This window comes from Anarhichas minor, unplaced genomic scaffold, assembly GCF_050575085.1.
Source record: "Anarhichas minor isolate MPS153535 unplaced genomic scaffold, ASM5057508v1 ptg000018l, whole genome shotgun sequence".
NCBI lineage: Eukaryota > Metazoa > Chordata > Actinopteri > Perciformes > Anarhichadidae > Anarhichas > Anarhichas minor.
In genome coordinates this window covers 80,674-104,528 of record NW_027466464.1, presented here as the reverse complement: position 1 = coordinate 104,528, position 23,855 = coordinate 80,674, and the positions used below count along the sequence as shown (strand labels likewise).

The 23,855-nt window shown below is 50.1% G+C and overlaps 21 non-coding genes and 1 pseudogene across 21 annotated transcripts; all 22 read right to left on the bottom strand.

Moving 5' to 3' along the window:
• Positions 1 to 254: 254 nt before the first annotated feature.
• On the bottom strand, positions 255 to 448 carry LOC142953564 (U2 spliceosomal RNA). The gene has a single exon (XR_012955195.1). It is a non-coding gene; the product is annotated as a U2 spliceosomal RNA (small nuclear RNA).
• Positions 449 to 5,660: 5,212 nt separating this feature from the next.
• On the bottom strand, positions 5,661 to 5,777 carry LOC142953629 (U5 spliceosomal RNA). The gene has a single exon (XR_012955240.1). It is a non-coding gene; the product is annotated as a U5 spliceosomal RNA (small nuclear RNA).
• Positions 5,778 to 5,981: 204 nt separating this feature from the next.
• On the bottom strand, positions 5,982 to 6,145 carry LOC142953329 (U1 spliceosomal RNA). Its single transcript, XR_012954974.1, has one exon. It is a non-coding gene; the product is annotated as a U1 spliceosomal RNA (small nuclear RNA).
• A 287-nt stretch (positions 6,146 to 6,432) lies between these two features.
• On the bottom strand, positions 6,433 to 6,622 carry LOC142953596 (U2 spliceosomal RNA). Its single transcript, XR_012955218.1, has one exon. It is a non-coding gene; the product is annotated as a U2 spliceosomal RNA (small nuclear RNA).
• Positions 6,623 to 11,833: 5,211 nt separating this feature from the next.
• Positions 11,834 to 11,950, bottom strand: LOC142953628 (U5 spliceosomal RNA). The gene has a single exon (XR_012955239.1). It is a non-coding gene; the product is annotated as a U5 spliceosomal RNA (small nuclear RNA).
• A 204-nt stretch (positions 11,951 to 12,154) lies between these two features.
• LOC142953338 (U1 spliceosomal RNA) lies at positions 12,155 to 12,311 on the bottom strand. The gene has a single exon (XR_012954983.1). It is a non-coding gene; the product is annotated as a U1 spliceosomal RNA (small nuclear RNA).
• A 287-nt stretch (positions 12,312 to 12,598) lies between these two features.
• On the bottom strand, positions 12,599 to 12,797 carry LOC142953569 (U2 spliceosomal RNA). Its single transcript, XR_012955200.1, has one exon. It is a non-coding gene; the product is annotated as a U2 spliceosomal RNA (small nuclear RNA).
• Positions 12,798 to 18,009: 5,212 nt separating this feature from the next.
• LOC142953793 (U5 spliceosomal RNA) lies at positions 18,010 to 18,126 on the bottom strand. Its single transcript, XR_012955394.1, has one exon. It is a non-coding gene; the product is annotated as a U5 spliceosomal RNA (small nuclear RNA).
• Positions 18,127 to 18,330: 204 nt separating this feature from the next.
• On the bottom strand, positions 18,331 to 18,494 carry LOC142953255 (U1 spliceosomal RNA). Its single transcript, XR_012954900.1, has one exon. It is a non-coding gene; the product is annotated as a U1 spliceosomal RNA (small nuclear RNA).
• Positions 18,495 to 18,781: 287 nt separating this feature from the next.
• On the bottom strand, positions 18,782 to 18,972 carry LOC142953388 (U2 spliceosomal RNA). The gene has a single exon (XR_012955030.1). It is a non-coding gene; the product is annotated as a U2 spliceosomal RNA (small nuclear RNA).
• Positions 18,973 to 19,148: 176 nt separating this feature from the next.
• LOC142953627 (U5 spliceosomal RNA) lies at positions 19,149 to 19,265 on the bottom strand. Its single transcript, XR_012955238.1, has one exon. It is a non-coding gene; the product is annotated as a U5 spliceosomal RNA (small nuclear RNA).
• Positions 19,266 to 19,469: 204 nt separating this feature from the next.
• On the bottom strand, positions 19,470 to 19,633 carry LOC142954180 (U1 spliceosomal RNA). Its single transcript, XR_012955660.1, has one exon. It is a non-coding gene; the product is annotated as a U1 spliceosomal RNA (small nuclear RNA).
• Positions 19,634 to 19,920: 287 nt separating this feature from the next.
• LOC142953387 (U2 spliceosomal RNA) lies at positions 19,921 to 20,111 on the bottom strand. The gene has a single exon (XR_012955029.1). It is a non-coding gene; the product is annotated as a U2 spliceosomal RNA (small nuclear RNA).
• A 176-nt stretch (positions 20,112 to 20,287) lies between these two features.
• Positions 20,288 to 20,404, bottom strand: LOC142953795 (U5 spliceosomal RNA). The gene has a single exon (XR_012955396.1). It is a non-coding gene; the product is annotated as a U5 spliceosomal RNA (small nuclear RNA).
• Positions 20,405 to 20,608: 204 nt separating this feature from the next.
• LOC142954179 (U1 spliceosomal RNA) lies at positions 20,609 to 20,772 on the bottom strand. The gene has a single exon (XR_012955659.1). It is a non-coding gene; the product is annotated as a U1 spliceosomal RNA (small nuclear RNA).
• A 287-nt stretch (positions 20,773 to 21,059) lies between these two features.
• On the bottom strand, positions 21,060 to 21,250 carry LOC142953500 (U2 spliceosomal RNA). Its single transcript, XR_012955136.1, has one exon. It is a non-coding gene; the product is annotated as a U2 spliceosomal RNA (small nuclear RNA).
• Positions 21,251 to 21,426: 176 nt separating this feature from the next.
• LOC142953809 (U5 spliceosomal RNA) lies at positions 21,427 to 21,543 on the bottom strand. The gene has a single exon (XR_012955410.1). It is a non-coding gene; the product is annotated as a U5 spliceosomal RNA (small nuclear RNA).
• A 204-nt stretch (positions 21,544 to 21,747) lies between these two features.
• Positions 21,748 to 21,911, bottom strand: LOC142954178 (U1 spliceosomal RNA). The gene has a single exon (XR_012955658.1). It is a non-coding gene; the product is annotated as a U1 spliceosomal RNA (small nuclear RNA).
• Positions 21,912 to 22,194: 283 nt separating this feature from the next.
• LOC142953386 (U2 spliceosomal RNA) lies at positions 22,195 to 22,385 on the bottom strand. The gene has a single exon (XR_012955028.1). It is a non-coding gene; the product is annotated as a U2 spliceosomal RNA (small nuclear RNA).
• A 176-nt stretch (positions 22,386 to 22,561) lies between these two features.
• LOC142953808 (U5 spliceosomal RNA) lies at positions 22,562 to 22,678 on the bottom strand. The gene has a single exon (XR_012955409.1). It is a non-coding gene; the product is annotated as a U5 spliceosomal RNA (small nuclear RNA).
• Positions 22,679 to 22,882: 204 nt separating this feature from the next.
• LOC142954176 (U1 spliceosomal RNA) lies at positions 22,883 to 23,046 on the bottom strand. The gene has a single exon (XR_012955656.1). It is a non-coding gene; the product is annotated as a U1 spliceosomal RNA (small nuclear RNA).
• Positions 23,047 to 23,333: 287 nt separating this feature from the next.
• Positions 23,334 to 23,537, bottom strand: LOC142953592 (U2 spliceosomal RNA; annotated as a pseudogene).
• Positions 23,538 to 23,855: the final 318 nt, after the last annotated feature.

Sequence of the window (23,855 nt, the reverse complement as noted above, 5' to 3'; positions counted from 1 at the left end):
ATTCCCAGATGCAGTACTCCGGATGACGGTTCCCAGATGGCATAATCCCAGAGTGCAGGGATTTAGCATTAAGCTTAGGCTGGGAGCACAGCGATGTTCCACGAGGGGCGTCAGTAAGGAATAAACAAGGCCTTTGTTTGACACAATCCCCAGCCTTGAAGACAGACAGCGAATGAGATCCTCGTCGTTCATTAAAGTGTGAAGCTAATCAACAGATCCATTTGGATTGGTGTTTGGTTGTCCACAAGGCATTTGAGGAGTGCACCGTTCCCGGCAATGCTGCAATACCGGGTCAATGCGTGGAGTGAACGGGGCAAGCCCCTTTTTCATCTCCCGATGCTAAAAATCTGCTTAATACATTATCCTCATATAGAGGACATATCAGATATTAAACTGATAAGAACAGATTTTTTTTTTTTTTTTTTTGTTTTTATTATCAAAATTCTGTACACAAATCATACAATTTCAAACATACAAACTTCACGTTTTGCATCATGCAACTTAATTATATTTCACAGTTACATGTCAGTAACCAGCATTTGTCAATACACAAAAAAAACACAAAATACACTTATGCAATGTCTTCAGGATTCACCATCCCCACCCAAAACCTCCTTTCCACCTTTCCAAGGCAGCATGCTTCCCCCACTTCCTGATGTCCCGTTCAATCCTCCCCTTTATATCTAATTCCACTCTCTTTAACACCCCCTCCAAGCGACTTTCCCTGTTTTTTCCCACCAGGTCTTGCCTAGCCACCCACAAACTCCTCTTAACCAGGCTTATAATTAGCCACGTAAGGAAATGTTTACTCCCCAAACCTCCCCCTTCTACCACCCTAGTCCATGTCAATTTAAACCCAGGGTCTAACCTCCCCAGCCATGTCGCTGCTCTACTCCACACAATACTAGCAAAGGGACAGTCCCACATGACATGCCTGACAGTTTCTTCCCCCATACAGCCTTCCCTCGGGCACACAGGGGATCTTGCTAAACTATGCCGGTACATTACATCTCGCACTGGCAGACATTTGTGAAGGCATAGCCAATTGAGATCTTTGAGACCATTGTCCAGCCCCCGTGGCTGTATCCCCTTCCAAATACTCTTCGGGATCCCAACCACTGCCGGTGCGATCACTCTCTGTCTGACAACTTTATAAAGGAATTTGTGGTTCAGTCTGACACTGGTTTCTGAGGCCTCGGGATGGGCCCGCAGCCACCTGGCTGCGTACTGGTAATGCCATGGCTGTTGCTCCACCCGGGGCCCTAAATTGTTCCAGACCAACACGCGCCTGGCCTGATAGGAAAAATAGAGCCGCAGGAAGTGTCCTGATGGGTGTACGACTGGAGTTGACATCTCCCTCCACAAAAAAGAAACAAATATGCAGTCTAGCTTCAACGGGAGGTGTGGGACATCTCTTCCCCCTGCTTCAATCCCTGCCAGCATGCGGGCCCTCGCCACATACTCATATCTCCCTCCCCACAAGAAAGTGAACACGAGGCGCATAATAGGTCTCCTCATACTGACTGGCATTGGGTATATGTATGCCAAGTACACAAGAGATGGCATAATATCTACCTTCAGAACCAGTACTTTCCCTATCAAAGTCAGGCCCCTGCTCTTCCAGAGAGCAAACTTCTTCTGGACTGCCATAAAGCGCCTAGTCCAGTTGGCCGTGGCACTATGGGCTGTCTCAAAGCTGACCCCTAGTACCTTCAGCGGTCCCGTGCAGAGCGTCAGCCCCCCTGGTACCTCCGTCCTTTCTTTCCAGCGCCCAAAGAACTTCACAGAAGACTTGGCACAATTAAGTTTAGCACTAGCCACCTTACCAAAGCTCTGGAAAATTTCCAAGGCTCGAAGAAGGCATGTGTCGGTGTCCAGCAGCAGTGTGGTGTCATCTGCGTACTGAGACAGTTTAACTTGTAAGCCCCCACTGCCAGGTAGCAGGAAACCTCTCACACCCGGATCAGCCCGAATGGCTGCCGCCAGGGGCTCCATGTAAAGGATGTAAAGCAGTGGTGAAAGCGGACACCCCTGTCTTACCCCTGAGTGCAAACTAAAAATGTCTCCTAGGTGGCCGTTAACTGAAACCATGCTCCCTACACCTGTGTACAATATGCGTAACCATCCCATAAAAGCCTGACTGAAGCCTAACCTCTGCAAAACTCTAAACATAAAACCCCAATGAACCCTGTCAAACGCTTTTGCCTGGTCGAGACCAACCACCATCAGTGGCAGGTGCCGGTCTTCCGCCCACGCGACAGCGTCCCGAATGAGCTGTAGATTCCATCTCACTGAGCGCCCCGCTACCCCACATGTTTGGTCCACATGGACCACATGAGGAAGTGCTATGCCTAGACGATCCGCTAGGACCTTTGCCAGGAGTTTGTAGTCAACACACAGCATGGTCAGTGGTCGCCAGTTCCCTAGGTCGGCACGATCCCCCTTCTTATAAAGAAGTGAGATAACTCCGGTGGCCGCAGAACCTCCCATTGTACCTGTGCAGAGTATTGCGGACAACACCTCCAACACTACCGGCCCAAGTACATCCCAGAACTTGAGATAAAACTCTGCTGGGAGCCCATCGATGCCAGGCACCTTCCGCCTCTTCATTCTCTGGAGGGCCCACTCAATCTCTATTAGGGTGAGCGGGGCCTCCAAAGCCTGTACTATATCCTTCGGCACCCGCTGGGTCAGAAAATCCAGGAATACCTCTCCTCCTCCTACCTCTATGTCTTTCTCCCTAAACCTTGTGCGATAGTAGTCCGTGGCAGCCTGCACCATCTCTACCCCTTCTGACACCACCCTGCCCTGCTTGTCCATTAACCCGGTCACTACCTGTTTTGCCCTATCAGCCCGTACTGAGCTGAAGAAAGCAGCGGAACACGTCTCGAACTCCTCACGGAATGTTTCACGTGATCGCAACAGGTATGCCCTGGCCTTACCCTCATATACGTCCCTAAGCTGTGCTTTAAGGGAGTCACAAGCCTGCTGATTTATAATGCCGCCCCAGTTTCCCCCGGCGTACTCACGTTCGAGAAGGTGCTGAAGGCGAAACACCTCCCTCCTCGCCATACTCGCCTTCCTTTTACAATACTTTAAACAAAAAAATTGTATCCGCTTTTTAGCAACCTCCCACCACTCAATTACTCCGGAACACAATGACCTTAGTCCTTCCAGGCCTTTGAAAAATGAACGGAAATGTTGGTTGAAAACCTCCTCCTCCAGGATGCTGACGTTAAGGTGCCAGTACCCAGTTCCAAACACTGGCACATCTGAGTGCACTTCCAATAGCAGCCCGTCATGATCTGAGAAGAACACAGGGAGCAGTCTGCCTGCCAATAGCCTGAAAGACTTGGAAAGAAAAACATAATCCAAACATTTAACGATGCCCCTAGAGTTGCGCCATGTGGGACCTGTTACCTGTGGCCTGACCTCCCTCGCCCCATCTACCAGGCCATGTTTAGCCATGAGGTTGGAAATAAACCCATCGCTGGTATCTCCCCCCTTGCCCAACTCAACATTAAAATCACCCCCTATCACTACCTGCCTACTGGTGGCCAGGTGCGGCTCCAATTGACCAGCCATCTCTTGCCTTTCTGTTGGAGTTTGTGCTCCATAGACCACAATAACCCTAAGCTTGACTGTCCCCCATGTGATGTCTGCGCCCATTATCCTCCCCTGGACAATAACAAAGGAAGACTCCACCTTGATCTCTTGAAACCCAAATAAAATCCCAACCCCAGTAGAGTGGACCCCCCCTACGCTCCAAACTGAGTCCCCTTTTGTCCACTCCCTCGAAAAAATCCCCACGTCCCCCCCATCCCGTAAATGTACCTCCTGCAAAAAACAAAAGGCAACCTGGTGCGACTCCACAAAATTAAAAACAACCCTTCTTTTAACTGGGTCCCTCATTCCCCTTGCGTTTATAGTGAGAACCTTAAAAAAACCCATTGTGCATCTTAAATAAAGATTCCTATTGCTGGTTCCCACTACCCTAAAGGTATACATTCTCTTTATCCATCTCGTCAGCCCAGGAAAACGGCACTGCGTTTGGCGACGTTGTTGGTCTGTTAAGCCCCTCATAAGCGTCCTCCCCTAAGGGGGACGACAGCATGAGCAGGCCTGGGGGAAGATCGAAGCTCAGGCCTAAACCGTCTGTTAGTATGGCAGCTGCTTCTCCCAATGACTGCTCACCCATCTCCCCTCCCACCTCTTGACCCGTATCCCCATCCTTCTGCTCCTGGGCCCCTCCTTCCTCCACTTTATCAGCGGCTCTCTTATGCTGACCTGTTCCCCCTCCCCTCCCCCCCTCAATCCCACCCTTGTTGGTCTGTCCCCCCTTTGACTTTTTGCTCCGTACCCCCTCCCCACTCTCTCCAAGCTCTGTCGAGAGTCCTGTTCCGAATGCCTGCGACCCTTTCCGTGCCCCTTGCTTTGATTTGGAGGGAGCAGGATCGGAAGTGAGGACAGGAAACTCGTCCATAATGTCTGTGGATGCCTTGGCCATTCCGTCTGTTCCGGCGGTGCCCTCATCCCGGGGCGCTGCCTCCCCTTTACTCCCCAACGCGTCAGCTCCGGAGCCCTCCTGTACCGTCCTCTCCCCGTCATTCTGTGTGGCTCCCCTACTCGGCTCGCCAGCCTCAGTCGGTTTGGCAGCCTCCGCAAAAGTTTTCTTGCGGCCAGGACAACCTCGGTACAGGTGGTCAGTTCCACCGCATCCATGGCACGTCCTTGGCTCTGTGCAGTCCTTGGCGGAATGCCCTGCTTGCCCACAGAAACGGCATCTTGTTTCCCCACAGCCTGCCTCTGAATGTCCTGACTGTCTGCACTTCCTGCAGAAAGCAGGTTGCCGTGGGTAAAATAGATACCCACGATCTCCACCAAGGCTGAAGAAGGCAGGTGGATGTTTCAGGCCTCCTGGACCTTCTGCGTCATGATACAGCAGTACCTGGAACTGGCGCCGTCCAGTCCAAAACCCCAGGGTGTCCTTTATATGCCTTGCAGCCGTCACCACCTCTCCATACTGCCCCAGGAATGCAGCTAGTGCTGAGTCATTAACAAAGGGGTTGTACATATGCACAGTTATTGTTCTGAAATTAGGTCTGTCCAGGTTCAGTACTCTGTAGCCGGCTAGCGGCCTTACCCCTGCCTCTGCTCGGCAAATTTCAGCCACACTCCGGTAGATCTCCTCGGTCCTCAGTGTAACGTCGAACGCCTTCTCCTGCTGGTTCCACTGGATGCAGTGCACCTCCTCCACCTTCAGTTGTAGCTGCCCAATTATGACTTGCCTGCCAAAGAACTCTCTGGACTGCAGTTTGTAGTCTTCCGTGGTTGCCTGGAATCGTAGCGTGTGTCTCAGCCCGACCCTTGGGATCGACTGCTCTTTTTGGCCCCTTGCGGCCATTGCTGTCTCGTTGTTAGCTCTCTCTGTGCTGTATTTTTCCGCAACACCACTTGATCTTAGCCAAAAGGCCGAGAAGCGATGAGCCCCAACTGTTTGCTTCCTGAGTCACCCTCCTGACACGTTTCACCCTTGTCATGGTGCAGTTCTTTCCAAGGGACATAGCAGTGGCTGCTGCTTTGGCACACATCCAAGCACTCCATGGTCAAGCACCGTGGTCTCATTAAGGACAGCTTTCTTTCTTTTCACAACTGTACAAGGCTCAGCCAAATGGCAAAGCCTGCTAAAAATAGGTTGAACTCATTGGTATTCCTCTCCACGGAAGTCTTTAGTAAAAGGCGAAAGACTTGTGCGTTATGAAGAGAAACCAAAGTAAGTACAGCAACATTGTCAAGAACAGCCAAAGTCCCTAGTTGCCCAAGTCAAAACGCTCATGGTAAGCCTGAGTTCACGTGCCCTGTTCCAAATCTGAAGCCACACCCATTCCCACATCTTAAAGAGGGCAATATTCTCCATAGTACTATTTCCTCCCCTCCAATCAAAAGTACAAATCACTTGATATTCTTTTCAACAAAACAATCAGGGGAGAGCGCGAACGCAGTCCCCCACTACCAGAAATGATGCAGTCGAGATTCCCACATTTGGGGAATTCACAGTGGTCAGAACAACCGGAGTGCAATGGCTGGGCCTCGCCCTGGGTGAACCACCTTCTTGATCATGGTATCTCCCCTGCCAGGTAAGTATGAGTTGGAAGAGACAGAGACAGGGGCGGCATTCCCAGATGCAGTACTCCGGATGACGGTTCCCAGATGGCATAATCCCAGAGTGCAGCCCTTTAGCATTAAGATCAGGCTGGGAGCACAGCGATGTTCCACGAGGGGCGTCAGTAAGGAATAAACAAGGCCTTTGTTTGACACAAGCCCCAGCCTTGAAGACAGACAGCGAATGAGATCCTCGTCGTTCATTAAAGTGTGAAGCTAATCAACAGACTGATCCATTTGGATTGGTGTTTGGTTGTCCACAAGGCATTTGAGGAGTGCACCATTCCCGGCAATGCTGCAATACCGGGTCAATGCGTGGAGTGAACGGCGCAAGCCCCTTTTTCATCTCCCGATGCTAAAAATCTGCTTAATACGTTATCCTCATATAGAGGACATATCAGATATTAAACTGATAAGAACAGATTTTTTTTTTTTTTTTTTTTTATTATCAAAATTCTGTACACAAATCATACAATTTCAAACATACAAACTTCACGTTTTGCATCATGCAACTTAATTATATTTCACAGTTACATGTCAGTAACCAGCATTTGTCAATACACAAAAAAAACACAAAATACACTTATGCAATGTCTTCAGGATTCTCCATCCCCACCCAAAACCTCCTTTCCACCTTTCCAAGGCAGCATGCTTCCCCCACTTCCTGATGTCCCGTTCAATCCTCCCCTTTATATCTAATTCCACTCTCTTTAACACCCCCTCCAAGCGACTTTCCCTGTTTTTTCCCACCAGGTCTTGCCTAGCCACCCACAAACTCCTCTTAACCAGGCTTATAATTAGCCACGTAAGGAAATGTTTACTCCCCAAACCTCCCCCTTCTACCACCCTAGTCCATGTCAATTTAAACCCAGGGTCTAACCTCCCCAGCCATGTCGCTGCTCTACTCCACACAATACTAGCAAAGGGACAGTCCCACATGACATGCCTGACAGTTTCTTCCCCCATACAGCCTTCCCTCGGGCACACAGGGGATCTTGCTAAACTATGCCGGTACATTACATCTCGCACTGGCAGACATTTGTGAAGACATAGCCAATTGAGATCTTTGAGACCATTGTCCAGCCCCCGTGGCTGTATCCCCTTCCAAATACTCTTCGGGATCCCAACCACTGCCGGTGCGATCACTCTCTGTCTGACAACTTTATAAAGGAATTTGTGGTTCAGTCTGACACTGGTTTCTGAGGCCTCGGGATGGGCCCGCAGCCACCTGGCTGCGTACTGGTAATGCCATGGCTGTTGCTCCACCCGGGGCCCTAAATTGTTCCAGACCAACACGCGCCTGGCCTGATAGGAAAAATAGAGCCGCAGGAAGTGTCCTGATGGGTGTACGACTGGAGTTGACATCTCCCTCCACAAAAAAGAAACAAATATGCAGTCTAGCTTCAACGGGAGGTGTGGGACATCTCTTCCCCCTGCTTCAATCCCTGCCAGCATGCGGGCCCTCGCCACATACTCATATCTCCCTCCCCACAAGAAAGTGAACACGAGGCGCATAATAGGTCTCCTCATACTGACTGGCATTGGGTATATGTATGCCAAGTACACAAGAGATGGCATAATATCTACCTTCAGAACCAGTACTTTCCCTATCAAAGTCAGGCCCCTGCTCTTCCAGAGAGCAAACTTCTTCTGGACTGCCATAAAGCGCCTAGTCCAGTTGGCCGTGGCACTATGGGCTGTCTCAAAGCTGACCCCTAGTACCTTCAGCGGTCCCGTGCAGAGCGTCAGCCCCCCTGGTACCTCCGTCCTTTCTTTCCAGCGCCCAAAGAACTTCACAGAAGACTTGGCACAATTAAGTTTAGCACTAGCCACCTTACCAAAGCTCTGGAAAATTTCCAAGGCTCGAAGAAGGCATGTGTCGTGTCCAGCAGCAGTGTGGTGTCATCTGCGTACTGAGACAGTTTAACTCGTAAGCCCCCACTGCCAGGTAGCAGGAAACCTCTCACACCCGGATCAGCCCGAATGGCTGCCGCCAGGGGCTCCATGTAAAGGATGTAAAGCAGTGGTGAAAGCGGACACCCCTGTCTTACCCCTGAGTGCAAACTAAAAATGTCTCCTAGGTGGCCGTTAACTGAAACCATGCTCCCTACACCTGTGTACAATATGCGTAACCATCCCATAAAAGCCTGACTGAAGCCTAACCTCTGCAAAACTCTAAACATAAAACCCCAATGAACCCTGTCAAACGCTTTTGCCTGGTCGAGACCAACCACCATCAGTGGCAGGTGCCGGTCTTCCGCCCACGCGACAGCGTCCCGAATGAGCTGTAGATTCCATCTCACTGAGCGCCCCGCTACCCCACATGTTTGGTCCACATGGACCACATGAGGAAGTGCTATGCCTAGACGATCCGCTAGGACCTTTGCCAGGAGTTTGTAGTCAACACACAGCATGGTCAGTGGTCGCCAGTTCCCTAGGTCGGCACGATCCCCCTTCTTATAAAGAAGTGAGATAACTCCGGTGGCCGCAGAACCTCCCATTGTACCTGTGCGGAGTATTGCGGACAACACCTCCAACACTACCGGCCCAAGTACATCCCAGAACTTGAGATAAAACTCTGCTGGGAGCCCATCGATGCCAGGCACCTTCCGCCTCTTCATTCTCTGGAGGGCCCACTCAATCTCTATTAGGGTGAGCGGGGCCTCCAAAGCCTGTACTATATCCTTCGGCACCCGCTGGGTCAGAAAATCCAGGAATACCTCTCCTCCTCCTACCTCTATGTCTTTCTCCCTAAACCTTGTGCGATAGTAGTCCGTGGCAGCCTGCACCATCTCTACCCCTTCTGACACCACCCTGCCCTGCTTGTCCATTAACCCGGTCACTACCTGTTTTGCCCTATCAGCCCGTACTGAGCTGAAGAAAGCAGCGGAACACGTCTCGAACTCCTCACGGAATGTTTCACGTGATCGCAACAGGTATGCCCTGGCCTTACCCTCATATACGTCCCTAAGCTGTGCTTTAAGGGAGTCACAAGCCTGCTGATTTATAATGCCGCCCCAGTTTCCCCCGGCGTACTCACGTTCGAGAAGGTGCTGAAGGCGAAACACCTCCCTCCTCGCCATACTCGCCTTCCTTTTACAATACTTTAAACAAAAAAATTGTATCCGCTTTTTAGCAACCTCCCACCACTCAATTACTCCGGAACACAATGACCTTAGTCCTTCCAGGCCTTTGAAAAATGAACGGAAATGTTGGTTGAAAACCTCCTCCTCCAGGATGCTGACGTTAAGGTGCCAGTACCCAGTTCCAAACACTGGCACATCTGAGTGCACTTCCAATAGCAGCCCGTCATGATCTGAGAAGAACACAGGGAGCAGTCTGCCTGCCAATAGCCTGAAAGACTTGGAAAGAAAAACATAATCCAAACATTTAACGATGCCCCTAGAGTTGCGCCATGTGGGACCTGTTACCTGTGGCCTGACCTCCCTCGCCCCATCTACCAGGCCATGTTTAGCCATGAGGTTGGAAATAAACCCATCGCTGGTATCTCCCCCCTTGCCCAACTCAACATTAAAATCACCCCCTATCACTACCTGCCTACTGGTGGCCAGGTGCGGCTCCAATTGACCAGCCATCTCTTGCCTTTCTGTTGGAGTTTGTGCTCCATAGACCACAATAACCCTAAGCTTGACTGTCCCCCATGTGATGTCTGCGCCCATTATCCTCCCCTGGACAATAACAAAGGAAGACTCCACCTTGATCTCTTGAAACCCAAATAAAATCCCAACCCCAGTAGAGTGGACCCCCCCTACGCTCCAAACTGAGTCCCCTTTTGTCCACTCCCTCGAAAAAATCCCCACGTCCCCCCCATCCCGTAAATGTACCTCCTGCAAAAAACAAAAGGCAACCTGGTGCGACTCCACAAAATTAAAAACAACCCTTCTTTTAACTGGGTCCCTCATTCCCCTTGCGTTTATAGTGAGAACCTTAAAAAAACCCATTGTGCATCTTAAATAAAGATTCCTATTGCTGGTTCCCACTACCCTAAAGGTATACATTCTCTTTATCCATCTCGTCAGCCCAGGAAAACGGCCCTGCGTTTGGCGACGTTGTTGGTCTGTTAAGCCCCTCATAAGCGTCCTCCCCTAAGGGGGACGACAGCATGAGGAGGCCTGGGGGAAGATCGAAGCTCAGGCCTAAACCTTCTGTTAGTATGGCAACTGCTTCTCCCAATGACTGCTCACCCATCTCCCCTCCCACCTCTTGACCCGTATCCCCATCCTTCTGCTCCTGGGCCCCTCCTTCCTCCACTTTATCAGCGGCTCTCTTATGCTGACCTGTTCCCCCTCCCCTCCCCCCCTCAATCCCACCCTTGTTGGTCTGTCCCCCCTTTGACTTTTTGCTCCGTACCCCCTCCCCACTCTCTCCAAGCTCTGTCGAGAGTCCTGTTCCGAATGCCTGCGACCCTTTCCGTGCCCCTTGCTTTGATTTGGAGGGAGCAGGATCGGAAGTGAGGACAGGAAACTCGTCCATAATGTCTGTGGATGCCTTGGCCATTCCGTCTGTTCCGGCGGTGCCCTCATCCCGGGGCGCTGCCTCCCCTTTACTCCCCAACGCGTCAGCTCCGGAGCCCTCCTGTACCGTCCTCTCCCCGTCATTCTGTGTGGCTCCCCTACTCGGCTCGCCAGCCTCAGTCGGTTTGGCAGCCTCCGCAAAAGTTTTCTTGCGGCCAGGACAACCTCGGTACAGGTGGTCAGTTCCACCGCATCCATGGCACGTCCTTGGCTCTGTGCAGTCCTTGGCGGAATGCCCTGCTTGCCCACAGAAACGGCATCTTGTTTCCCCACAGCCTGCCTCTGAATGTCCTGACTGTCTGCACTTCCTGCAGAAAGCAGGTTGCCGTGGGTAAAATAGATACCCACGATCTCCACCAAGGCTGAAGAAGGCAGGTGGATGTTTCAGGCCTCCTGGACCTTCTGCGTCATGATACAGCAGTACCTGGAACTGGCGCCGTCCAGTCCAAAACCCCAGGGTGTCCTTTATATGCCTTGCAGCCGTCACCACCTCTCCATACTGCCCCAGGAATGCAGCTAGTGCTGAGTCATTAACAAAGGGGTTGTACATATGCACAGTTATTGTTCTGAAATTAGGTCTGTCCAGGTTCAGTACTCTGTAGCCGGCTAGCGGCCTTACCCCTGCCTCTGCTCGGCAAATTTCAGCCCCACTCCGGTAGATCTCCTCGGTCCTCAGTGTAACGTCGAACGCCTTCTCCTGCTGGTTCCACTGGATGCAGTGCACCTCCTCCACCTTCAGTTGTAGCTGCCCAATTATGACTTGCCTGCCAAAGAACTCTCTGGACTGCAGTTTGTAGTCTTCCGTGGTTGCCTGGAATCGTAGCGTGTGTCTCAGCCCGACCCTTGGGATCGACTGCTCTTTTTGGCCCCTTGCGGCCATTGCTGTCTCGTTGTTAGCTCTCTCTGTGCTGTATTTTTCCGCAACACCACTTGATCTTAGCCAAAAGGCCGAGAAGCGATGAGCCCCAACTGTTTGCTTCCTGAGTCACCCTCCTGACACGTTTCACCCTTGTCATGGTGCAGTTCTTTCCAAGGGACATAGCAGTGGCTGCTGCTTTGGCACACATCCAAGCACTCCATGGTCAAGCACCGTGGTCTCGTTAAGGACAGCTTTCTTTCTTTTCACAACTGTACAAGGCTCAGCCAAATGGCAAAGCCTGCTAAAAATAGGTTGAACTCATTGGTATTCCTCTCCACGGAAGTCTTTAGTAAAAGGCGAAAGACTTGTGCGTTATGAAGAGAAACCAAAGTAAGTACAGCAACATTGTCAAGAACAGCCAAAGTCCCTAGTTGCCCAAGTCAAAACGCTCATGGTAAGCCTGAGTTCACGTGCCCTGTTCCAAATCTGAAGCCACACCCATTCCCACATCTTAAAGAGGGCAATATTCTCCATAGTACTATTTCCTCCCCTCCAATCAAAAGTACAAATCACTTGATATTCTTTTCAACAAAACAATCAGGGGAGAGCGCGAACGCAGTCCCCCACTACCAGAAATTCGAGATTCCCACATTTGGGGAATTCGCAGTGGTCAGAACAACCGGAGTGCAATGGCTGGGCCTCGCCCTGGGTGAACCACCTTCTTGATCATGGTATCTCCCCTGCCAGGTAAGTATGAGTTGGAAGAGACAGAGACAGGGGCGGCATTCCCAGATGCAGTACTCCGGATGACGGTTCCCAGATGGCATAATCCCAGAGTGCAGCCCTTTAGCATTAAGCTCAGGCTGGGAGCACAGCGATGTTCCACGAGGGGCGTCAGTAAGGAATAAACAAGGCCTTTGTTTGACACAAGCCCCAGCCTTGAAGACAGACAGCGAATGAGATCCTCGTCGTTCATTAAAGTGTGAAGCTAATCAACAGACTGATCCATTTGGATTGGTGTTTGGTTGTCCACAAGGCATTTGAGGAGTGCACCGTTCCCGGCAATGCTGCAATACCGGGTCAATGCGTGGAGTGAACGGAGCAAGCCCCTTTTTCATCTCCCGATGCTAAAAATCTGCTTAATACGTTATCCTCATATAGAGGACATATCAGATATTAAACTGATAAGAACAGATTTATTTATTTTTTTTTTTTTTTTTTTTTTATTATCAAAATTCTGTACACAAATCATACAATTTCAAACATACAAACTTCACGTTTTGCATCATGCAACTTAATTATATTTCACAGTTACATGTCAGTAACCAGCATTTGTCAATACACAAAAAAAACACAAAATACACTTATGCAATGTCTTCAGGATTCACCATCCCCACCCAAAACCTCCTTTCCACCTTTCCAAGGCAGCATGCTTCCCCCACTTCCTGATGTCCCGTTCAATCCTCCCCTTTATATCTAATTCCACTCTCTTTAACACCCCCTCCAAGCGACTTTCCCTGTTTTTTCCCACCAGGTCTTGCCTAGCCACCCACAAACTCCTCTTAACCAGGCTTATAATTAGCCACGTAAGGAAATGTTTACTCCCCAAACCTCCCCCTTCTACCACCCTAGTCCATGTCAATTTAAACCCAGGGTCTAACCTCCCCAGCCATGTCGCTGCTCTACTCCACACAATACTAGCAAAGGGACAGTCCCACATGACATGCCTGACAGTTTCTTCCCCCATACAGCCTTCCCTCGGGCACACAGGGGATCTTGCTAAACTATGCCGGTACATTACATCTCGCACTGGCAGACATTTGTGAAGGCATAGCCAATTGAGATCTTTGAGACCATTGTCCAGCCCCCGTGGCTGTATCCCCTTCCAAATACTCTTCGGGATCCCAACCACTGCCGGTGCGATCACTCTCTGTCTGACAACTTTATAAAGGAATTTGTGGTTCAGTCTGACACTGGTTTCTGAGGCCTCGGGATGGGCCTGCAGCCACCTGGCTGCGTACTGGTAATGCCATGGCTGTTGCTCCACCCGGGGCCCTAAATTGTTCCAGACCAACACGCGCCTGGCCTGATAGGAAAAATAGAGCCGCAGGAAGTGTCCTGATGGGTGTACGACTGGAGTTGACATCTCCCTCCACAAAAAAGAAACAAATATGCAGTCTAGCTTCAACGGGAGGTGTGGGACATCTCTTCCCCCTGCTTCAATCCCTGCCAGCATGCGGGCCCTCGCCACATACTCATATCTCCCTCCCCACAAGAAAGTGAACACGAGGCGCATAATAGGTCTCCTCATACTGACTGGCATTGGGTATATGTATGCCAAGTACACAAGAGATGGCATAATATCTACCTTCAGAACCAGTACTTTCCCTATCAAAGTCAGGCCCCTGCTCTTCCAGAGAGCAAACTTCTTCTGGACTGCCATAAAGCGCCTAGTCCAGTTGGCCGTGGCACTATGGGCTGTCTCAAAGCTGACCCCTAGTACCTTCAGCGGTCCCGTGCAGAGCGTCAGCCCCCCTGGTACCTCCGTCCTTTCTTTCCAGCGCCCAAAGAACTTCACAGAAGACTTGGCACAATTAAGTTTAGCACTAGCCACCTTACCAAAGCTCTGGAAAATTTCCAAGGCTCGAAGAAGGCATGTGTCGGTGTCCAGCAGCAGTGTGGTGTCATCTGCGTACTGAGACAGTTTAACTCGTAAGCCCCCACTGCCAGGTAGCAGGAAACCTCTCACACCCGGATCAGCCCGAATGGCTGCCGCCAGGGGCTCCATGTAAAGGATGTAAAGCAGTGGTGAAAGCGGACACCCCTGTCTTACCCCTGAGTGCAAACTAAAAATGTCTCCTAGGTGGCCGTTAACTGAAACCATGCTCCCTACACCTGTGTACAATATGCGTAACCATCCCATAAAAGCCTGACTGAAGCCTAACCTCTGCAAAACTCTAAACATAAAACCCCAATGAACCCTGTCAAACGCTTTTGCCTGGTCGAGACCAACCACCATCAGTGGCAGGTGCCGGTCTTCCGCCCACGCGACAGCGTCCCGAATGAGCTGTAGATTCCATCTCACTGAGCGCCCCGCTACCCCACATGTTTGGTCCACATGGACCACATGAGGAAGTGCTATGCCTAGACGATCCGCTAGGACCTTTGCCAGGAGTTTGTAGTCAACACACAGCATGGTCAGTGGTCGCCAGTTCCCTAGGTCGGCACGATCCCCCTTCTTATAAAGAAGTGAGATAACTCCGGTGGCCGCAGAACCTCCCATTGTACCTGTGCGGAGTATTGCGGACAACACCTCCAACACTACCGGCCCAAGTACATCCCAGAACTTGAGATAAAACTCTGCTGGGAGCCCATCGATGCCAGGCACCTTCCGCCTCTTCATTCTCTGGAGGGCCCACTCAATCTCTATTAGGGTGAGCGGGGCCTCCAAAGCCTGTACTATATCCTTCGGCACCCGCTGGGTCAGAAAATCCAGGAATACCTCTCCTCCTCCTACCTCTATGTCTTTCTCCCTAAACCTTGTGCGATAGTAGTCCGTGGCAGCCTGCACCATCTCTACCCCTTCTGACACCACCCTGCCCTGCTTGTCCATTAACCCGGTCACTACCTGTTTTGCCCTATCAGCCCGTACTGAGCTGAAGAAAGCAGCGGAACACGTCTCGAACTCCTCACGGAATGTTTCACGTGATCGCAACAGGTATGCCCTGGCCTTACCCTCATATACGTCCCTAAGCTGTGCTTTAAGGGAGTCACAAGCCTGCTGATTTATAATGCCGCCCCAGTTTCCCCCGGCGTACTCACGTTCGAGAAGGTGCTGAAGGCGAAACACCTCCCTCCTCGCCATACTCGCCTTCCTTTTACAATACTTTAAACAAAAAAATTGTATCCGCTTTTTAGCAACCTCCCACCACTCAATTACTCCGGAACACAATGACCTTAGTCCTTCCAGGCCTTTGAAAAATGAACGGAAATGTTGGTTGAAAACCTCCTCCTCCAGGATGCTGACGTTAAGGTGCCAGTACCCAGTTCCAAACACTGGCACATCTGAGTGCACTTCCAATAGCAGCCCGTCATGATCTGAGAAGAACACAGGGAGCAGTCTGCCTGCCAATAGCCTGAAAGACTTGGAAAGAAAAACATAATCCAAACATTTAACGATGCCCCTAGAGTTGCGCCATGTGGGACCTGTTACCTGTGGCCTGACCTCCCTCGCCCCATCTACCAGGCCATGTTTAGCCATGAGGTTGGAAATAAACCCATCGCTGGTATCTCCCCCCTTGCCCAACTCAACATTAAAATCACCCCCTATCACTACCTGCCTACTGGTGGCCAGGTGCGGCTCCAATTGACCAGCCATCTCTTGCCTTTCTGTTGGAGTTTGTGCTCCATAGACCACAATAACCCTAAGCTTGACTGTCCCCCATGTGATGTCTGCGCCCATTATCCTCCCCTGGACAATAACAAAGGAAGACTCCACCTTGATCTCTTGAAACCCAAATAAAATCCCAACCCCAGTAGAGTGGACCCCCCCTACGCTCCAAACTGAGTCCCCTTTTGTCCACTCCCTCGAAAAAATCCCCACGTCCCCCCCATCCCGTAAATGTACCTCCTGCAAAAAACAAAAGGCAACCTGGTGCGACTCCACAAAATTAAAAACAACCCTTCTTTTAACTGGGTCCCTCATTCCCCTTGCGTTTATAGTGAGAACCTTAAAAAAACCCATTGTGCATCTTAAATAAAGATTCCTATTGCTGGTTCCCACTACCCTAAAGGTATACATTCTCTTTATCCATCTCGTCAGCCCAGGAAAACGGCACTGCGTTTGGCGACGTTGTTGGTCTGTTAAGCCCCTCATAAGCGTCCTCCCCTAAGGGGGACGACAGCATGAGCAGGCCTGGGGGAAGATCGAAGCTCAGGCCTAAACCGTCTGTTAGTATGGCAGCTGCTTCTCCCAATGACTGCTCACCCATCTCCCCTCCCACCTCTTGACCCGTATCCCCATCCTTCTGCTCCTGGGCCCCTCCTTCCTCCACTTTATCAGCGGCTCTCTTATGCTGACCTGTTCCCCCTCCCCTCCCCCCCTCAATCCCACCCTTGTTGGTCTGTCCCCCCTTTGACTTTTTGCTCCGTACCCCCTCCCCACTCTCTCCAAGCTCTGTCGAGAGTCCTGTTCCGAATGCCTGCGACCCTTTCCGTGCCCCTTGCTTTGATTTGGAGGGAGCAGGATCGGAAGTGAGGACAGGAAACTCGTCCATAATGTCTGTGGATGCCTTGGCCATTCCGTCTGTTCCGGCGGTGCCCTCATCCCGGGGCGCTGCCTCCCCTTTACTCCCCAACGCGTCAGCTCCGGAGCCCTCCTGTACCGTCCTCTCCCCGTCATTCTGTGTGGCTCCCCTACTCGGCTCGCCAGCCTCAGTCGGTTTGGCAGCCTCCGCAAAAGTTTTCTTGCGGCCAGGACAACCTCGGTACAGGTGGTCAGTTCCACCGCATCCATGGCACGTCCTTGGCACTGTGCAGTCCTTGGCGGAATGCCCTGCTTGCCCACAGAAACGGCATCTTGTTTCCCCACAGCCTGCCTCTGAATGTCCTGACTGTCTGCACTTCCTGCAGAAAGCAGGTTGCCGTGGGTAAAATAGATACCCACGATCTCCACCAAGGCTGAAGAAGGCAGGTGGATGTTTCAGGCCTCCTGGACCTTCTGCGTCATGATACAGCAGTACCTGGAACTGGCGCCGTCCAGTCCAAAACCCCAGGGTGTCCTTTATATGCCTTGCAGCCGTCACCACCTCTCCATACTGCCCCAGGAATGCAGCTAGTGCTGAGTCATTAACAAAGGGGTTGTACATATGCACAGTTATTGTTCTGAAATTAGGTCTGTCCAGGTTCAGTACTCTGTAGCCGGCTAGCGGCCTTACCCCTGCCTCTGCTCGGCAAATTTCAGCCACACTCCGGTAGATCTCCTCGGTCCTCAGTGTAACGTCGAACGCCTTCTCCTGCTGGTTCCACTGGATGCAGTGCACCTCCTCCACCTTCAGTTGTAGCTGCCCAATTATGACTTGCCTGCCAAAGAACTCTCTGGACTGCAGTTTGTAGTCTTCCGTGGTTGCCTGGAATCGTAGCGTGTGTCTCAGCCCGACCCTTGGGATCGACTGCTCTTTTTGGCCCCTTGCGGCCATTGCTGTCTCGTTGTTAGCTCTCTCTGTGCTGTATTTTTCCGCAACACCACTTGATCTTAGCCAAAAGGCCGAGAAGCGATGAGCCCCAACTGTTTGCTTCCTGAGTCACCCTCCTGACACGTTTCACCCTTGTCATGGTGCAGTTCTTTCCAAGGGACATAGCAGTGGCTGCTGCTTTGGCACACATCCAAGCACTCCATGGTCAAGCACCGTGGTCTCGTTAAGGACAGCTTTCTTTCTTTTCACAACTGTACAAGGCTCAGCCAAATGGCAAAGCCTGCTAAAAATAGGTTGAACTCATTGGTATTCCTCTCCACGGAAGTCTTTAGTAAAAGGCGAAAGACTTGTGTGTTATGAAGAGAAACCAAAGTAAGTACAGCAACATTGTCAAGAACAGCCAAAGTCCCTAGTTGCCCAAGTCAAAACGCTCATGGTAAGCCTGAGTTCACGTGCCCTGTTCCAAATCTGAAGCCACACCCATTCCCACATCTTAAAGAGGGCAATATTCTCCATAGTACTATTTCCTCCCCTCCAATCAAAAGTACAAATCACTTGATATTCTTTTCAACAAAACAATCAGGGGAGAGCGCGAACGCAGTCCCCCACTACCAGAAATGATGCAGTCGAGATTCCCACATTTGGGGAATTCGCAGTGGTCAGAACAACCGGAGTGCAATGGCTGGGCCTCGCCCTGGGTGAACCACCTTCTTGATCATGGTATCTCCCCTGCCAGGTAAGTATGAGTTGGAAGAGACAGAGACAGGGGCGGCATTCCCAGATGCAGTACTCCGGATGACGGTTCCCAGATGGCATAATCCCAGAGTGCAGCCCTTTAGCATTAAGCTCAGGCTGGGAGCACAGCGATGTTCCACGAGGGGCGTCAGTAAGGAATAAACAAGGCCTTTGTTTGACACAAGCCCCAGCCTTGAAGACAGACAGCGAATGAGATCCTCGTCGTTCATTAAAGTGTGAAGCTAATCAACAGACTGATCCATTTGGATTGGTGTTTGGTTGTCCACAAGGCATTTGAGGAGTGCACCGTTCCCGGCAATGCTGCAATACCGGGTCAATGCGTGGAGTGAACGGAGCAAGCCCCTTTTTCATCTCCCGATGCTAAAAATCTGCTTAATACGTTATCCTCATATAGAGGACATATCAGATATTAAACTGATAAGAACAGATACTACACTTGATCTTAGCCAAAAGGCCGAGAAGCGATGAGCCCCAACTGTTTGCTTCCTGAGTCACCCTCCTGACACGTTTCACCCTTGTCATGGTGCAGTTCTTTCCAAGGGACATAGCAGTGGCTGCTGCTTTGGCACACATCCAAGCACTCCATGGTCAAGCACCGTGGTCTCATTAAGGACAGCTTTCTTTCTTTTCACAACTGTACAAGGCTCAGCCAAATGGCAAAGCCTGCTAAAAATAGGTTGAACTCATTGGTATTCCTCTCCACGGAAGTCTTTAGTAAAAGGCGAAAGACTTGTGCGTTATGAAGAGAAACCAAAGTAAGTACAGCAACATTGTCAAGAACAGCCAAAGTCCCTAGTTGCCCAAGTCAAAACGCTCATGGTAAGCCTGAGTTCACGTGCCCTGTTCCAAATCTGAAGCCACACCCATTCCCACATCTTAAAGAGGGCAATATTCTCCATAGTACTATTTCCTCCCCTCCAGTCAAAAGTACAAATCACTTGATATTCTTTTCAACAAAACAATCAGGGGAGAGCGCGAACGCAGTCCCCCACTACCAGAAATTATGCAGTCGAGATTCCCACATTTGGGGAATTCGCAGTGGTCAGAACAACCGGAGTGCAATGGCTGGGCCTCGCCCTGGGTGAACCACCTTCTTGATCATGGTATCTCCCCTGCCAGGTAAGTATGAGTTGGAAGAGACAGAGACAGGGGCGGCATTCCCAGATGCAGTACTCCGGATGACGGTTCCCAGATGGCATAATCCCAGAGTGCAGCCCTTTAGCATTAAGCTCAGGCTGGGAGCACAGCGATGTTCCACGAGGGGCGTCAGAAAGGAATAAACAAGGCCTTTGTTTGACACAAGCCCCAGCCTTGAAGACAGACAGCGAATGAGATCCTCGTCGTTCATTAAAGTGTGAAGCTAATCAACAGACTGATCCATTTGGATTGGTGTTTGGTTGTCCACAAGGCATTTGAGGAGTGCACCGTTCCCGGCAATGCTGCAATACCGGGTCAATGCGTGGAGTGAACGGAGCAAGCCCCTTTTTCATCTCCCGATGCTAAAAATCTGCTTAATACGTTATCCTCATATAGAGGACATATCAGATATTAAACTGATAAGAACAGATACTACACTTGATCTTAGCCAAAAGGCCGAGAAGCGATGAGCCCCAACTGTTTGCTTCCTGAGTCACCCTCCTGACACGTTTCACCCTTGTCATGGTGCAGTTCTTTCCAAGGGACATAGCAGTGGCTGCTGCTTTGGCACACATCCAAGCACTCCATGGTCAAGCACCGTGGTCTCGTTAAGGACAGCTTTCTTTCTTTTCACAACTGTACAAGGCTCAGCCAAATGGCAAAGCCTGCTAAAAATAGGTTGAACTCATTGGTATTCCTCTCCACGGAAGTCTCTAGTAAAAGGCGAAAGACTTGTGCGTTATGAAGAGAAACCAAAGTAAGTACAGCAACATTGTCAAGAACAGCCAAAGTCCCTAGTTGCCCAAGTCAAAACGCTCATGGTAAGCCTGAGTTCACGTGCCCTGTTCCAAATCTGAAGCCACACCCATTCCCACATCTTAAAGAGGGCAATATTCTCCATAGTACTATTTCCTCCCCTCCAATCAAAAGTACAAATCACTTGATATTCTTTTCAACAAAACAATCAGGGGAGAGCGCGAACGCAGTCCCCCACTACCAGAAATTATGCAGTCGAGATTCCCACATTTGGGGAATTCGCAGTGGTCAGAACAACCGGAGTGCAATGGCTGGGCCTCGCCCTGGGTGAACCACCTTCTTGATCATGGTATCTCCCCTGCCAGGTAAGTATGAGTTGGAAGAGACAGAGACAGGGGCGGCATTCCCAGATGCAGTACTCCGGATGACGGTTCCCAGATGGCATAATCCCAGAGTGCAGCCCTTTAGCATTAAGGTCAGGCTGGGAGCACAGCGATGTTCCACGAGGGGCGTCAGTAAGGAATAAACAAGGCCTTTGTTTGACACAATCCCCAGCCTTGAAGACAGACAGCGAATGAGATCCTCGTCGTTCATTAAAGTGTGAAGCTAATCAACAGACTGATCCATTTGGATTGGTGTTTGGTTGTCCACAAGGCATTTGAGGAGTGCACCATTCCCGGCAATGCTGCAATACCGGGTCAATGCGTGGAGTGAACGGAGCAAGCCCCTTTTTCATCTCCCGATGCTAAAAATCTGCTTAATACGTTATCCTCATATAGAGGACATATCAGATATTAAACTGATAAGAACAGATACTACACTTGATCTTAGCCAAAAGGCCGAGAAGCGATGAGCCCCAACTGTTTGCTTCCTGAGTCACCCTCCTGACACGTTTCACCCTTGTCATGGTGCAGTTCTTTCCAAGGGACATAGCGGTGGCTGCTGCTTTGGCACACATCCAAGCACTCCATGGTCAAGCACCGTGGTCTCGTTAAGGACAGCTTTCTTTCTTTTCACAACTGTACAAGGCTCAGCCAAATGGCAAAGCCTGCTAAAAATAGGTTGAACTCATTGGTATTCCTCTCCACGGAAGTCTCTAGTAAAAGGCGAAAGACTTGTGCGCTATGAAGAGAAACCAAAGTAAGTACAGCAACATTGTCAAGAACAGCCAAAGTCCCTAGTTGCCCAAGTCAAAATGCTCATGGTAAGCCTGAGTTCACGTGCCCTGTTCCAAATCTGAAGCCACACCCATTCCCACATCTTAAAGAGGGCAATATTCTCCATAGTACTATTTCCTCCCCTCCAATCAAAAGTACAAATCACTTGATATTCTTTTCAACAAAACAATCAGGGGAGAGCGCGAACGCAGTCCCCCACTACCAGAAATTATGCAGTCGAGATTCCCACATTTGGGGAATTCGCAGTGGTCAGAACAACCGGAGTGCAATGGCTGGGCCTCGCCCTGGGTGAACCACCTTCTTGATCATGGTATCTCCCCTGCCAGGTAAGTATGAGTTGGAAGAGACAGAGACAGGGGCGGCATTCCCAGACGCAGTACTCCGGATGACGGTTCCCAGATGGCATAATCCCAGAGTGCAGGGATTTAGCATTAAACTTAGGCTGGGAGCACAGCGATGTTCCACGAGGGGCGTCAGTAAGGAATAAACAAGGCCTTTGTTTGACACAATCCCCAGCCTTGAAGACAGACAGCGAATGAGATCCTCGTCGTTCATTAAAGTGTGAAGCTAATCAACAGATCCATTTGGATTGGTGTTTGGTTGTCCACAAGGCATTTGAGGAGTGCACCGTTCCCGGCAATGCTGCAATACCGGGTCAATGCGTGGAGTGAACGGAGCAAGCCCCTTTTTCATCTCCCGATGCTAAAAATCTGCTTAATACGTTATCCTCATATAGAGGACATATCAGATATTAAACTGATAAGAACAGATACTACACTTGATCTTAGCCAAAAGGCCGAGAAGCGATGAGCCCCAACTGTTTGCTTCCTGAGTCACCCTCCTGACACGTTTCACCCTTGTCATGGTGCAGTTCTTTCCAAGGGACATAGCAGTGGCTGCTGCTTTGGCACACATCCAAGCACTCCATGGTCAAGCACCGTGGTCTCGTTAAGGACAGCTTTCTTTCTTTTCACAACTGTACAAGGCTCAGCCAAATGGCAAAGCCTGCTAAAAATAGGTTGAACTCATTGGTATTCCTCTCCACGGAAGTCTCTAGTAAAAGGCGAAAGACTTGTGCGCTATGAAGAGAAACCAAAGTAAGTACAGCAACATTGTCAAGAACAGCCAAAGTCCCTAGTTGCCCAAGTCAAAACGCTCATGGTAAGCCTGAGTTCACGTGCCCTGTTCCAAATCTGAAGCCACACCCATTCCCACATCTTAAAGAGGGCAATATTCTCCATAGTACTATTTCCTCCCCTCCAATCAAAAGTACAAATCACTTGATATTCTTTTCAACAAAACAATCAGGGGAGAGCGCGAACGCAGTCCCCCACTACCAGAAATTATGCAGTCGAGATTCCCACATTTGGGGAATTCGCAGTGGTCAGAACAACCGGAGTGCAATGGCTGGGCCTCGCCCTGGGTGAACCACCTTCTTGATCATGGTATCTCCCCTGCCAGGTAAGTATGAGTTGGAAGAGACAGAGACAGGGGCGGCATTCCCAGATGCAGTACTCCGGATGACGGTTCCCAGATGGCATAATCCCAGAGTGCAGCCCTTTAGCATTAAGGTCAGGCTGGGAGCACAGCGATGTTCCACGAGGGGCGTCAGTAAGGAATAAACAAGGCCTTTGTTTGACACAATCCCCAGCCTTGAAGACAGACAGCGAATGAGATCCTCGTCGTTCATTAAAGTGTGAAGCTAATCAACAGACTGATCCATTTGGATTGGTGTTTGGTTGTCCACAAGGCATTTGAGGAGTGCACCATTCCCGGCAATGCTGCAATACCGGGTCAATGCGTGGAGTGAACGGAGCAAGCCCCTTTTTCATCTCCCGATGCTAAAAATCTGCTTAATACGTTATCCTCATATAGAGGACATATCAGATATTAAACTGATAAGAACAGATTTTTTTTTTTTTTTTTTTTTTTTTTTTTTTTTTTATTATCAAAATTCTGTACACAAATCATACAATTTCAAACATACAAACTTCACATGTTTTGCATCATGCAACTTAATTCTATTTCACAGTTACATGTCAGTAACCAGCATTTGTCAATACACAAAAAAAAAAAAACACAAAATACACTTATGCAAAGTCTTCAGGATTTACCATCCCCACCCAAAAAAACCCATTGTGCATCTTAAATAAAGATTCCTATTGCTGGTTCCCACTACCCTAAAGGTATACATTCTCTTTATCCATCTCGTCAGCCCAGGAAAACGGCCCTGCGTTTGGCGATGTTGTTGGTCTGTTAAGCCCCTCATAAGCGTCCT